At 53.6% G+C, this 10,226-nt stretch overlaps 1 protein-coding gene and 1 long non-coding RNA gene across 2 annotated transcripts in view; both read left to right on the top strand.

Annotated features, from left to right (window-relative positions):
• The window catches only part of Xylt1 (xylosyltransferase 1), a 242,923-nt gene that overhangs the window by 18,006 nt on the left and 214,691 nt on the right, over positions 1–10,226 (top strand). The window lies entirely within an intron of this gene.
• On the top strand, positions 988–9,206 carry LOC124087843 (uncharacterized). The gene is made up of 2 exons (XR_006850206.2): positions 988–6,014; positions 6,539–9,206. It is a non-coding gene; the product is annotated as an uncharacterized LOC124087843 (long non-coding RNA).

Here is a 10,226-nt window from a genome sequence, read left to right as displayed (position 1 = left end):
GAGCGGCCGATGAGCCCACAGGGGCCTTCCCCGGTAAAAGTCGGTTTGTGGGAAGAAATGGGCAACTCGGGGTTCGTTGATTGTGATCCTCCATTGGTTCTGAGTACTGATAACATCAGTTTGATAACACATCTTTAGTCAGGGTTCTCCAGAGAGACAGGACCAGTGGGTCACGTGTGTGTCATGAGGAATTGGCTCATGGGGATCTAGAGGCTGAGAAGTCCCAAGGTGTGCATGCAGCCTGCAGGAGACCCAGTAGAGGGGGGTGAATAATTCCAGCCTCGAGCTCCGGGAAAAACTGAGTCCAAGGCAGGAAAAAGCTTGTGACCTAGCTCAAGCCTCAAGGGCAAGAGAAGCTGCCCTCACCTGAGGCTGGGCAGCCTTTTTGCTCCACTGAGACCTTCCACTGATTAGGAGGAGCCCACCACATTAGGAGGGGCCATTTATCTCAGTCAAAGGAGCATTCACTGACCTTTCCATGTTGATCTTTTCCAGAGTCACCCTCACAGACACACCCAGAGTCCTGTTGGACCAAATATCTGAGCACCTTCTGGCTCAGTCAACAAGTAAAATTAACCACCGCAAATTGGGAGGGCCCAAAAAACACTTTAGAACTTTTGATCCTTGGGTTCTGGGAGCCCTTTTTTTGGCTCACGTGGGGAGTCTGTCACAGACGGCTGTATGGCTGTCCTCTTTTCCGTATGATCCTATCTTTATCCTTGTCCATTATCTGGCACTTACTGTTGCTGAGGATTTCCTGAGGGGATACTTAATCTTGTTCATTATCTATTCTTCCGTTGCTACTTTGAGTACTTCATATTAAAAAAAAAACAAAAGTACAAAACCAAGAAAAAAGGTTCAGGGATTTTGAAGGAAGGTGGGACTTGAGGAATTGAGCAAGGGTCACAAACTCCAATGCCCTTGGGGCTGGGGCGGGTGGGAGCTGTGGAAGGAGCCCGGGTGGGGAATGCACAGAAGCTCCGCTGGGAGCCAGAGGTTCTTGGGCTCCACTGCATGTGGCTGGACGAGAACCAGGCCCAGGGTCATCTGCTCTTTATGTTTTAAAAGAAACCAGACATTTGCATTTTTAGCATAATCCCTGATGGATATTGGCAACGGATTCCATTTTTTTCCTTCTTGTTTAATGCCATGTCTGAACTAAACAAAACACTCCTCTGTGTGGATTTATCCTTTGAACCTTGCTGTCCCTGCTCATGAATGAAGTAATGAGAGTGATAATAACAAATCAATAATAATAATTTTACCAAAATGTGTAATATTTATTTGTTTTGCTGTGCGCCTGGCGTGATTCCCCGTCCCTAGCTGTGCCATCTCCTGCAGCCTTGAGAAGCCGGGAGGGCTCACAAAGGTTCACAAGGGAGGGCAAATGCCACGCCCACGGCCGATGCCACGCCCACGACCACGCCCACGGTTGCCCCACCAACAGCCACAGCCACGCCCATACCTGGCCTCAGGCCCAAAGCTACGGCCACGCCCATACAGCAACTCCCTGCAACCCACAGCCACGCCCACGCATAGTTTCAGCCCATACCCACACAGTCCCGCCCATTACCACGCCCATACGGTCCCGCCCATCGCCACGCCCACAGCTGTACTGCCACGCCCACACTCACACAGCCTGCCCACTGCCACGCCCACAGCCCCTGTCACGCCCTTGCCCACACTGTCCTGGCCACCGGCCCGCCCATATCCGCGTGCTAGCACCTGTTGGGGCTCAGCCTTTTCTCCTTCCGCTGTCTCTACCATGCTGATTGCCCCGATGCGGAAGGGTGGGGCAGGGTGGGACCTGGAACCCACCCACACTGAGTCCCGGAGTGTCCCCGCCTGGGTTGTTGCAGATCATAGCAGACAGCAGGGTAACATGCAGGAAGCCGGGTTTTATAGGGCAGTCACAGACCATGCTAGCCCTAGCCGCTTAAATATAAGTGCACCTGACCCTCCCGTGGACACCACCCGTGGACCTTAGCATCCTGGTTCGACTTCCAGACTGCACAGCTGGTGGGGACAGAGGCAGGATTCAAACTTGGGTCTGGGGGGCTTAAGGCCTCCGAAAGCTCTTCTGGTCTGGCGGTTCACGCTGACCCTGTGAGTGACAGACAGGGCCTCGGGCTCAGCATCTCTCCTGAACTTTTGTTTTCTAAATTTTCCACAGTGAACATGTGTTTCTTTAATCAGAAAAGATAACAGAAGTCATGGGTTCATTCTGCATTCAAGCTGGTAGCCAGAGCTGCGGTTGCTCCTCCTCCCCCCTCCCTCCCTCCCTTCTTCCTCCCTCCCCCTTTTCCTTCCACCCCCCCTTCCCTTTGCTCCCCACATTATTTTCTGGTTATGGCGTGTGCCAACGCGTTTTTCTCTAGGGTAGAGTTGTACATTTCTCTTTTAAATAATCTATTCAAGTAAACACAGCGTAACTAATAGCATGAGATATACACAGGTATGCCAAAAAAATATGAAGGGCTTTGGAGGGATGACTAATTTAGGATTTTCCTTTTCAGCCCTCAGACAAGAGGTGCTTATTTCCCTGGGAATGGCTGGTTTTTAAATTTTTTTTTATTATTATTTTTTTCCTGGTTTCTGGTGAGGTTCTAGAGAGCACGGAAACAGTTTCTCTGACCCATCAGTCAGCTCTGATTGATTGATGGGGACGACAGGAAGATGGTTGGAGATGCTGAGGCTGCGCCTGGGTCAGGAGGCAGGTTCTGTGGTCAGCTAGCCGTGCCTGGGGCAGATGCAGGAGGGAGAAGTGGCATCATGAGCCAGGTGTCTGCCATCGCTGACCTGGACTGGTGCTTCACCCACCTTCAGCCGTGGCGATGACCACCACGTGCGAGCAGTAGCACCCTGCGGGTATCGCGTGCTCCATTCATACCAGGCATCGCGCTAAAGAGACACATGTGCCATGTCTCATTTTGTCCCTATGACACCTCTTTGCGTTAGGGTCCACATAGTTTCTGTTTCATAGAGGAGAACACAGACACCTTGTGGGTGAGTGGCTAACACAAGACCACCCAACAGGTGAGCCATTGAGGTGGGATACGGACCCAGGGCATCTGACTCTCGAGCCCCCACCACTGGCGTCCACACTGCACGCCGGACACACAGCAGTCTCACAGGCCTGTTGAGCGTGTGTGAAGCCTGGTCTCCACTCCGCAGTCACCTTGGCCGTAGGCATTCTCAATAGTCTGTGTATCAGGGACATTGGCGTCCAGTGCACTGGAGTCTTTGTGAAGCAAAGGAGTCGTGGTCACTCTGTCTTATCACCCTGACCACTAGATTGGGCCAAGAGGGGGATATGCAGGTACTGGGACCTGTCACCTGCCAAGCCGAAGCCAGAGGACAGCACGGTCCTCATCGCTGTCTCTCCACCCCTGCGGTTAGCTTCCCTCCCTGGCCCCCATCTGATTTCTGCTGAGATTCCAGAGTAGCCCACATCCTTAGCTACTTCACTTCTATGACCATGAAGGAGCCCCCAATCGTTTTGGAAGCCTGCGCCCTTCCTCTTACACGGTGGACAGGTCTCCCCGGGTTCTGTTCATTCAATCCTTTTCTCTGAGTGTTCTTTTGGCACCTGGTGAGTGAGGGTTTTTCCTCCTGATAGTTTGTAATTTTGGTTCCACTGCTGACCTCAGGAATTCGGTTGCAAGTGTGCTTGGGTCCATCGCGACAGCTGCTGCACCAGCCTGTGACCAGCCCTTAGCCCTTTAGCTGCGGACGTTCCGAAGCCCGATTAGGCCCTGGGGGAGATGATGTTAGAGTCCAGGAAAGTGAATTTCACTGCATTCTTTAAAAACTCACCAGATTTAAGTTTTGCACACTTTTCAAAGGTCCCCCTGCCTCCAGGAACAATTCTTCTGTAACTGTCACGTGGAGATGGTACTTGGAAGGGGCCCTCTGATGCCTCTTTCTCCCTCTTCTCCCATCGTAGGTGACAGTTCCCTGGGAATCGGGCTGTTCCCCCCGCCACACCCCCCGCCCCCGTTGGGCCAGGTGGCATTTGCCAGGCTGGTGCTCTCAGACAGTACCATTCCGAGTGTTGCACTAAGGATCAAAGCACATGCCAGGCAGATGTGGGTGACATCGTGCACATTGGCTTAACGTGGGACGGTTTCCTGGAGTGGCTCCAGGAAACATTTGGTACAGATCGAGATCGCCTGTCCCCAGATGCCTTCTTGGTTTCTGCGGAACCAAATATGATTAGAGACAGAGGATGCTGGGTTTGGAGAGCGGGTTTCTGTGGCCACATGTGGGCATTCAGACCCGCGGAATGCCATTAAAGTGGCATCAGGCTGCCCCATACCCCGCACGGGCCAGAGGGCTCCAGATCGCCAGCCCCCCGTGTCTAAGGTGTTGGGGTTTGGGCAAGCAGGCTTTTATTTTCACCATTATTTATCTTTTTTCTTGGCATCATCTTCCGTGTCCTCTGCACAGAATGTTTCAGGATGTCATCTGAGGACTGCGACCCCTCCCAGAGAAGGGCCACGTTCAGAGCTGGGCTCCGCTCAGCTTTCCGCTCTGTACAAGGCAACCCGTACTCTTTGCCTGCCATGAAGGGATCTGGTGAGGATTAAATGAGATAATGCGGGAGGATTATCTAGCCTGGGCCTGGCCCCCGCCCTGGAAGCACACAAGAAGGTCAGCTCGAACAGTTATCAGCAGCCATTCTGCACGCACGGCCTTCTCCATGTTCTCCCCGGGAGCGCGCGTGTCACAGAGGGAGGGAGGTCGTCTGGATTGCTCTCCTCCCTGTGTGACCAGGCAGTTGGATAGACCCTGCTCTTCTGTCTTGGGAGTTCAACGGGGATGTCAGCTCCTCAGAGGACAGCAAGGGAGACTCACATTGTATTTCTGAACTGTCACATAGTTCTGCAGTGTATCTCTCTCTCTCTTTCTCTTTTTTGGTAATGGGGACTGAACCCAGGGTTGCTTAACCCCTTAGTCACATTCCAAGCCCTTTTAATTTTTTATTTTGACACAGTTTCTTAGGTCTTCTCCAAGTTGCCAAGGCTGGCTTCAAACTTACAGTCCACCAGCCTGAGCCTCCCGAGTCCCTGGGATTAGAGGTGTGTGCCACCACCCTGGCCTCCGGCATATCTCATTTAATCATAATGTATTGAGGCCATGTCTCAGCCCTCCTGTCCACTGGAAGTAACGTCCTCTCTGCAGTCCTACCCCTACTCCAGGAAACTCCCCAGGGCCAATCTCTGCTTTCCATTTTGATAGAATGACCTTGTTCCTCGCCCACAGCTTAGAAGCTGAATGTGATTGCAGTAGCTTTAAGTAAAATCATCAACTTCCATTTAGCAAACCTGACGTGGTCCCTACTCTGCGCGGGCCACCAGGCCTGGAGACCGGGGCATTCTGAGCTCACAGCTGCAGAACACTTTGAAGGTCAAGGTGCTGCAGTGGTTTGGGACTCTGGGGCCACACAGCCTGGGTTTGCATCCCTCCACCTCTTCCTGTCTGTGTGAGCTCAGGCAAGTGGCTGTACCTCTCTGAGCCTCCATGTCCTGATTTCTGAGATGGAAGGAAGTGAAGTTATGCGCGTCTCTTGCTTAGAAGTCATCCCAGAGGTGCACAGGGAGGGTCCAGCCGCTCACAGGCGGGGAGGGAAACGGAGTTGGTGAGAGACGGTCAGGCCCTGGCCAGAGGGCACTGGGCTTTTAGCGCACTGGACGCCCTCCTGCCTAGGCTGGACACTGGCACATAGTAGGGCCTTTGTAAATGCTGGTGGAATGAATCGTGAAGACTCCTGAGGTCCCGTCCTGTAGGGTCGTTGACCTCCCCAGCTCTGAGGTTGGACTTGGGTGCACTGACCCACAGCCGCCTGCAGTCAGGGGCAGGGCCTGGCACAGCCCGGGCCCGTGTCCTGTGGCTGCTTCCTTCTCAGCAGCTGCTGCTTCCTCTTTTAAAACTTTCTTTGTGGTAGAGAAGGCGTGGAGGTGCCGGGCTCTGCGGGGACTGGGCCTTGGAAGGAGAAGTTTCCGGAAGGTCAGGTATGGTTCCCTGAGCTTGGCCTGGGCTTCTGGGGGCGCCCCTCTGGCCCTGCCCTTCCGTCCACTCCAGGGTCTGTGTGGCAAGTTGGCGTTGGTGAGTCTGGTGCGTCACTCCAGGGCAGGTCCCAGGGTGCTGCAGGTGTCCCCAGGCCTCGCGTTGGGCCCCTGCCTCGGGTCAGGTGGCGCCAGGCGGGACCCTGAGCGTCTTCCCCAGAGGAATCCCAGGGCATCGCCCGACTGCCTGAGTCAGGGGCCCGTCCAGCGCTGTGGGGAGAGCAGCTGGGACAGACCCAGGCCACGCAGCGCTGAGCACCTACTGTGTGCCGCCAGGGCTCGGGCAGCCCATTCATCTGCATAAATAGCCACATGGGCATCACCAGGTCACCAATTCCATTTTATAAGATGATTAACCCCAGGGCTCCAGAGAACCAGCTTCTGTAGGGTCCCTAACCCAGACCTTTTGTGTCACCCCCCCACGTTTTTTTCCTTCTGAATCTCCCTCTTTATGATGCCTTTGTTTTCAGAAATTGAAGAAATGCACTTACTGTTGGACACTTAATATTGGAAAGCACTGTGGATGGACCTCCATGGCCAGAAAGAAGGGGGGGGGTCTTGGAAGGGAATCCGTGGAGCCCCGGGAGTGTGATGACGTGCTGTCCCCTCTCCTTTGAGGCTGGGAGATGCCTCGTTCCAGGATGTGCCCAGAATAACGTTCACCCGAACACCGCTTGACATTGACGGTGACGGTGACGGAGACAGTCCAACCCCAGCTGGGGCCGGGAGGAGGAGGGCTGCGAGCCAGGGCAGGCCACCGCAGGACTGTCCACTTCGATAAAGCCCCGGCTTAGAAAACCCCAGACACGCTAAAGTGGATACTGTGTTGGGATTTACGCCATGCTCTGTGAGGGGCAGCCCCAGCCCCATAAATACATGTCCGAAATCCAAATGGAATGTTAAGGGCGCCAAATGGAGTTCTCAAAAGGACTGGAGCTAAGATGTAGTTTGCTGGCCCTTGATAAGCTCAGCCGCGCTTGCACTGGGGGAGACGGGGGGAAAGAGAGAGAGAGAGAGAGAGAAAAGAAATGGAGTTCAGATTTCACTGTATTCTCCAGTATCTTAAGATATTTTCTTTTTTCAATGAAAAGAGAGGAAGAGATTACCAGGCCTCTGGGTGTGAAGCTAGTTCTCATCTAGACACCTCTGCGGGGACAAAGGGATGCTGTCACCCACCAGCTAGAGCCCAGTCCAGGCTCCCGCTATAGCTGGTGGGCGTGGCCACCCGGCCAGCACCCTGAGAACCAGGGCTGATGTCCTTCCCCGGGTCCCAACCCCCAGTTCTGCCCTGGACTTTGAGCTGGCTGCCGCCTGCGAGTGTGTTTGTAGGTGGGGGGGCCGGCTGAGGGCAGAAGGCCACGGGGTTGGGTCCCTCCCGACCCTGCCTGGGGCCTGGGGGCTCTGTGCTTTCCCAACGGCTGGAAATACTGTTCTTCCGATGGAAGGGCTTTGTGACAGGTCCCAGTTCCTTCAGATTCTCTTGGCCCACTTCAAAGCAAGCTGAAGCCCAGTCCTCAGGGTTTCCATTTACTTCCAGGCACCGGGAGGGACTTCTGGCTTCAGAGAGTCCCCGATCAGGGTGTCCACAGGCTTCCCACAGCGTGCCACCCTGGAGAGCTTGGCTCTCAGCGAGGCAGGTTCCAGTGCCGCCAACGGTCAGGCCTCTGTCCCCTGGACCCTCCCTCCTGCTTCCCCTGGGGGTGAGGCCTTCGAAAGCTGGAGGCTGGGACTGGACTGGAGCTAATCATTGGGTCTCAAAGGCACCTTTGAGGGCAGTGTCCTCCGCCCTCATGGTGCCCTGATGGAGCCAGTATCACTGTCAGAGTCACAGCTGGGCCCTGCGGCATCTTCTCGTCCCTGGACGAGACAGTTATCTCCAGAGGACTTGCTGCGGCCTCACCTGGACCGACCACCTGTCTTTGGGTGTGTTGCGCTCAGGCCTCCTGAGTTACCTAAGAGCTGGGGGAAGTGAAATGTGAAAAAGAAAAAGCAATGGAAACCTTTCATTTTTTTCCCCTGAAAAACTATAATAGCAAATTTATGGATTTGAACATGAAAAAAAATTATATATTTCAGTAACAAAAATTTATACCTTTTAAGGGTTCTATCCAGGGAAGGTTAGGGAATCGATTGAGCTGTGGAACCATCTCCGTAATCTAGTTTTAGATTCCCTGTGTGTGCTGGAGTCATTCCCCAGGCCCCCGGTCATCTGCTGTGGGTGAAGGTCCTGTTCTGGACCTTACATATAAATGGAAGCGTCTGGCTCCTCTCACTTAGCGTGATGTTTTGTAGGTCAGGGCACATCCCACTGTCAGGGTGCGCCATATTGGATCGATCCACTCACCATTTGATGGATGCTCGGGCTGTCCACTCTCTGGCTTCTGTGAGCCTACGCACAGGAGTTTATGCATGGACTGGTCTTCGTTTCTCTTGGGTGGGTTCCAGGGAAGGGACTTATCAGGTCATATGGCAAATGTATATAGAACTTTTTTTAAAAAAAATCATCAAACTGTTTTCCAAAGTGGCGATATCATTCCACCAACAGTGTATAAAGTGGACCCTTCCATTTTTGATCCTTCCGTAAGCTGAATGGTGAAGAGATTTACTAGAGACTTCTGCATGTGAAATCCAAACATGGGACCCTGCCTGTGGGGAAACTGACACCCTGCAAGAGCGTCAACTTCGGTTCCGACGTGAGCTTCCCCAGCCTGCTCCAGAGCTCTCAGACCCCACAGGGATCCGGACCGGGGCTCCTTCTCCACCCCCCGGGCTGGTCTCCCCAGCCACACTCCCCTGCAGACTGTCACATTCCAAAGAGGATTCACTTTTACCACAAGTGCCCTGGGTCACACTGTTGCTAATTTAGCGACTTTTATTGGACAATGTGATTGACCCTCCACGGCCTGCCTTCAGATGGATTTATCACCTGCATTGATTGCTCTCTGTTGCTGTTCACCGCTTGCCAGCCAATGCACAGCCCTGCTTAAAAACCCGGGTAGCGTTTTGCCTTCTGATAATGATACTGAACTCCCTCCTCCATCGCCAATGACATGGTATTCCACTTTTTGAAGATGGACTTAAATTGCATAACTCCTTTTCCATGGTGATGAGAAAATAAATTACTTTTCTCTATCGCTATTCGGCTAAGTGCTTCTTAAATTGGGGTTTGGGTAGGTTTAGAAACTTTTTAGGTTTTTTTCCTGCTTCTTTTCTTTCTTCCGTGTTTTCTCTGGATACTCCAGGTGAGCTCCTTGGACCCGCGGCCTGGGCATCCTCCGAGAGCTCCTTAGCGATGCCCAAGCTCAGGCCCCGCCCCAGACCTGCCAACCAGCCTGCGCTTTAACAAGACCCCGGGGTGTCCTACCTACACGTGGAAGTCTGAGGCGCTCTGCCTGAACCAGGGGGCAGCAGAATGAGCTCCCCAGGGCTACCTCTAGCCAGCTGCCTGTTTTTACAAATAAAGTTTTATTGGAACCCAGCCACGCCCTTTAGTTTCTCTGTTTTCTGTGGCTACCCGGCCCTGCAGGTGGAGGAGGCAGCAGATGCCACAGGGACCTCACAGCCTGCGGAGCCCAGAGTGACACTGCTGTACCTTGGTGGCAAACATCTGCCCGCCTCTGCTCTGGAGGTGCCTTTATTTCTATTTACCTAGGTATTTTAGTGGGTTTAATTGGTAAGCTTTTTCTTCTTGAACTCTGCCCATTTATCACCCGAGACTTTTTTTTTTTAATCTTGTCAATCAATAATCCTGGAGAGCGACGAGGTACACAGCATTAACGCCGTGGGCGGTATTAGGAGTAATCTGGGATATTCGGGGGTGCGGGAGGATGCTCTTCAGGTCATCTGCAGATACTGCAGCTATTTTTGGTAAGGGACCTGAGCCGCTGCGGATTTCGGTTTTCAAGGAAGGTCCCGGGACCAGGGCCCGCCAGGTACCGAGGGGTGACGGAGCCTGGCTGTGACTCTGTCTGCATCTCTCTAGCCAATCATGGGAACTGACCACGTGCCTTCGGAAGCCAGGAAGCCCCACTGTCTGCCACCTGCTAGCTGGAGACCCAGGGATGCTGGTCCCCGTCCCAAGGCCTGGGGACCAGGGTCCAATGCTGTCATTCCCAGCGCAGGGCTGGGGAAGGTGGCTGGGAAAGGCAGATTCCCGGT

This window comes from Marmota monax, unplaced genomic scaffold (assembly GCF_021218885.2).
Source record: "Marmota monax isolate L192 unplaced genomic scaffold, Marmota_monax_Labrador192_F-V1.1 WCK01_AAM20220418_F8-fsc00035, whole genome shotgun sequence".
In the NCBI taxonomy this organism is placed as follows: domain Eukaryota; kingdom Metazoa; phylum Chordata; class Mammalia; order Rodentia; family Sciuridae; genus Marmota; species Marmota monax.
Note: the sequence above shows the minus strand (reverse complement) of the source record. Positions and strands in the feature narration are given on the sequence as shown.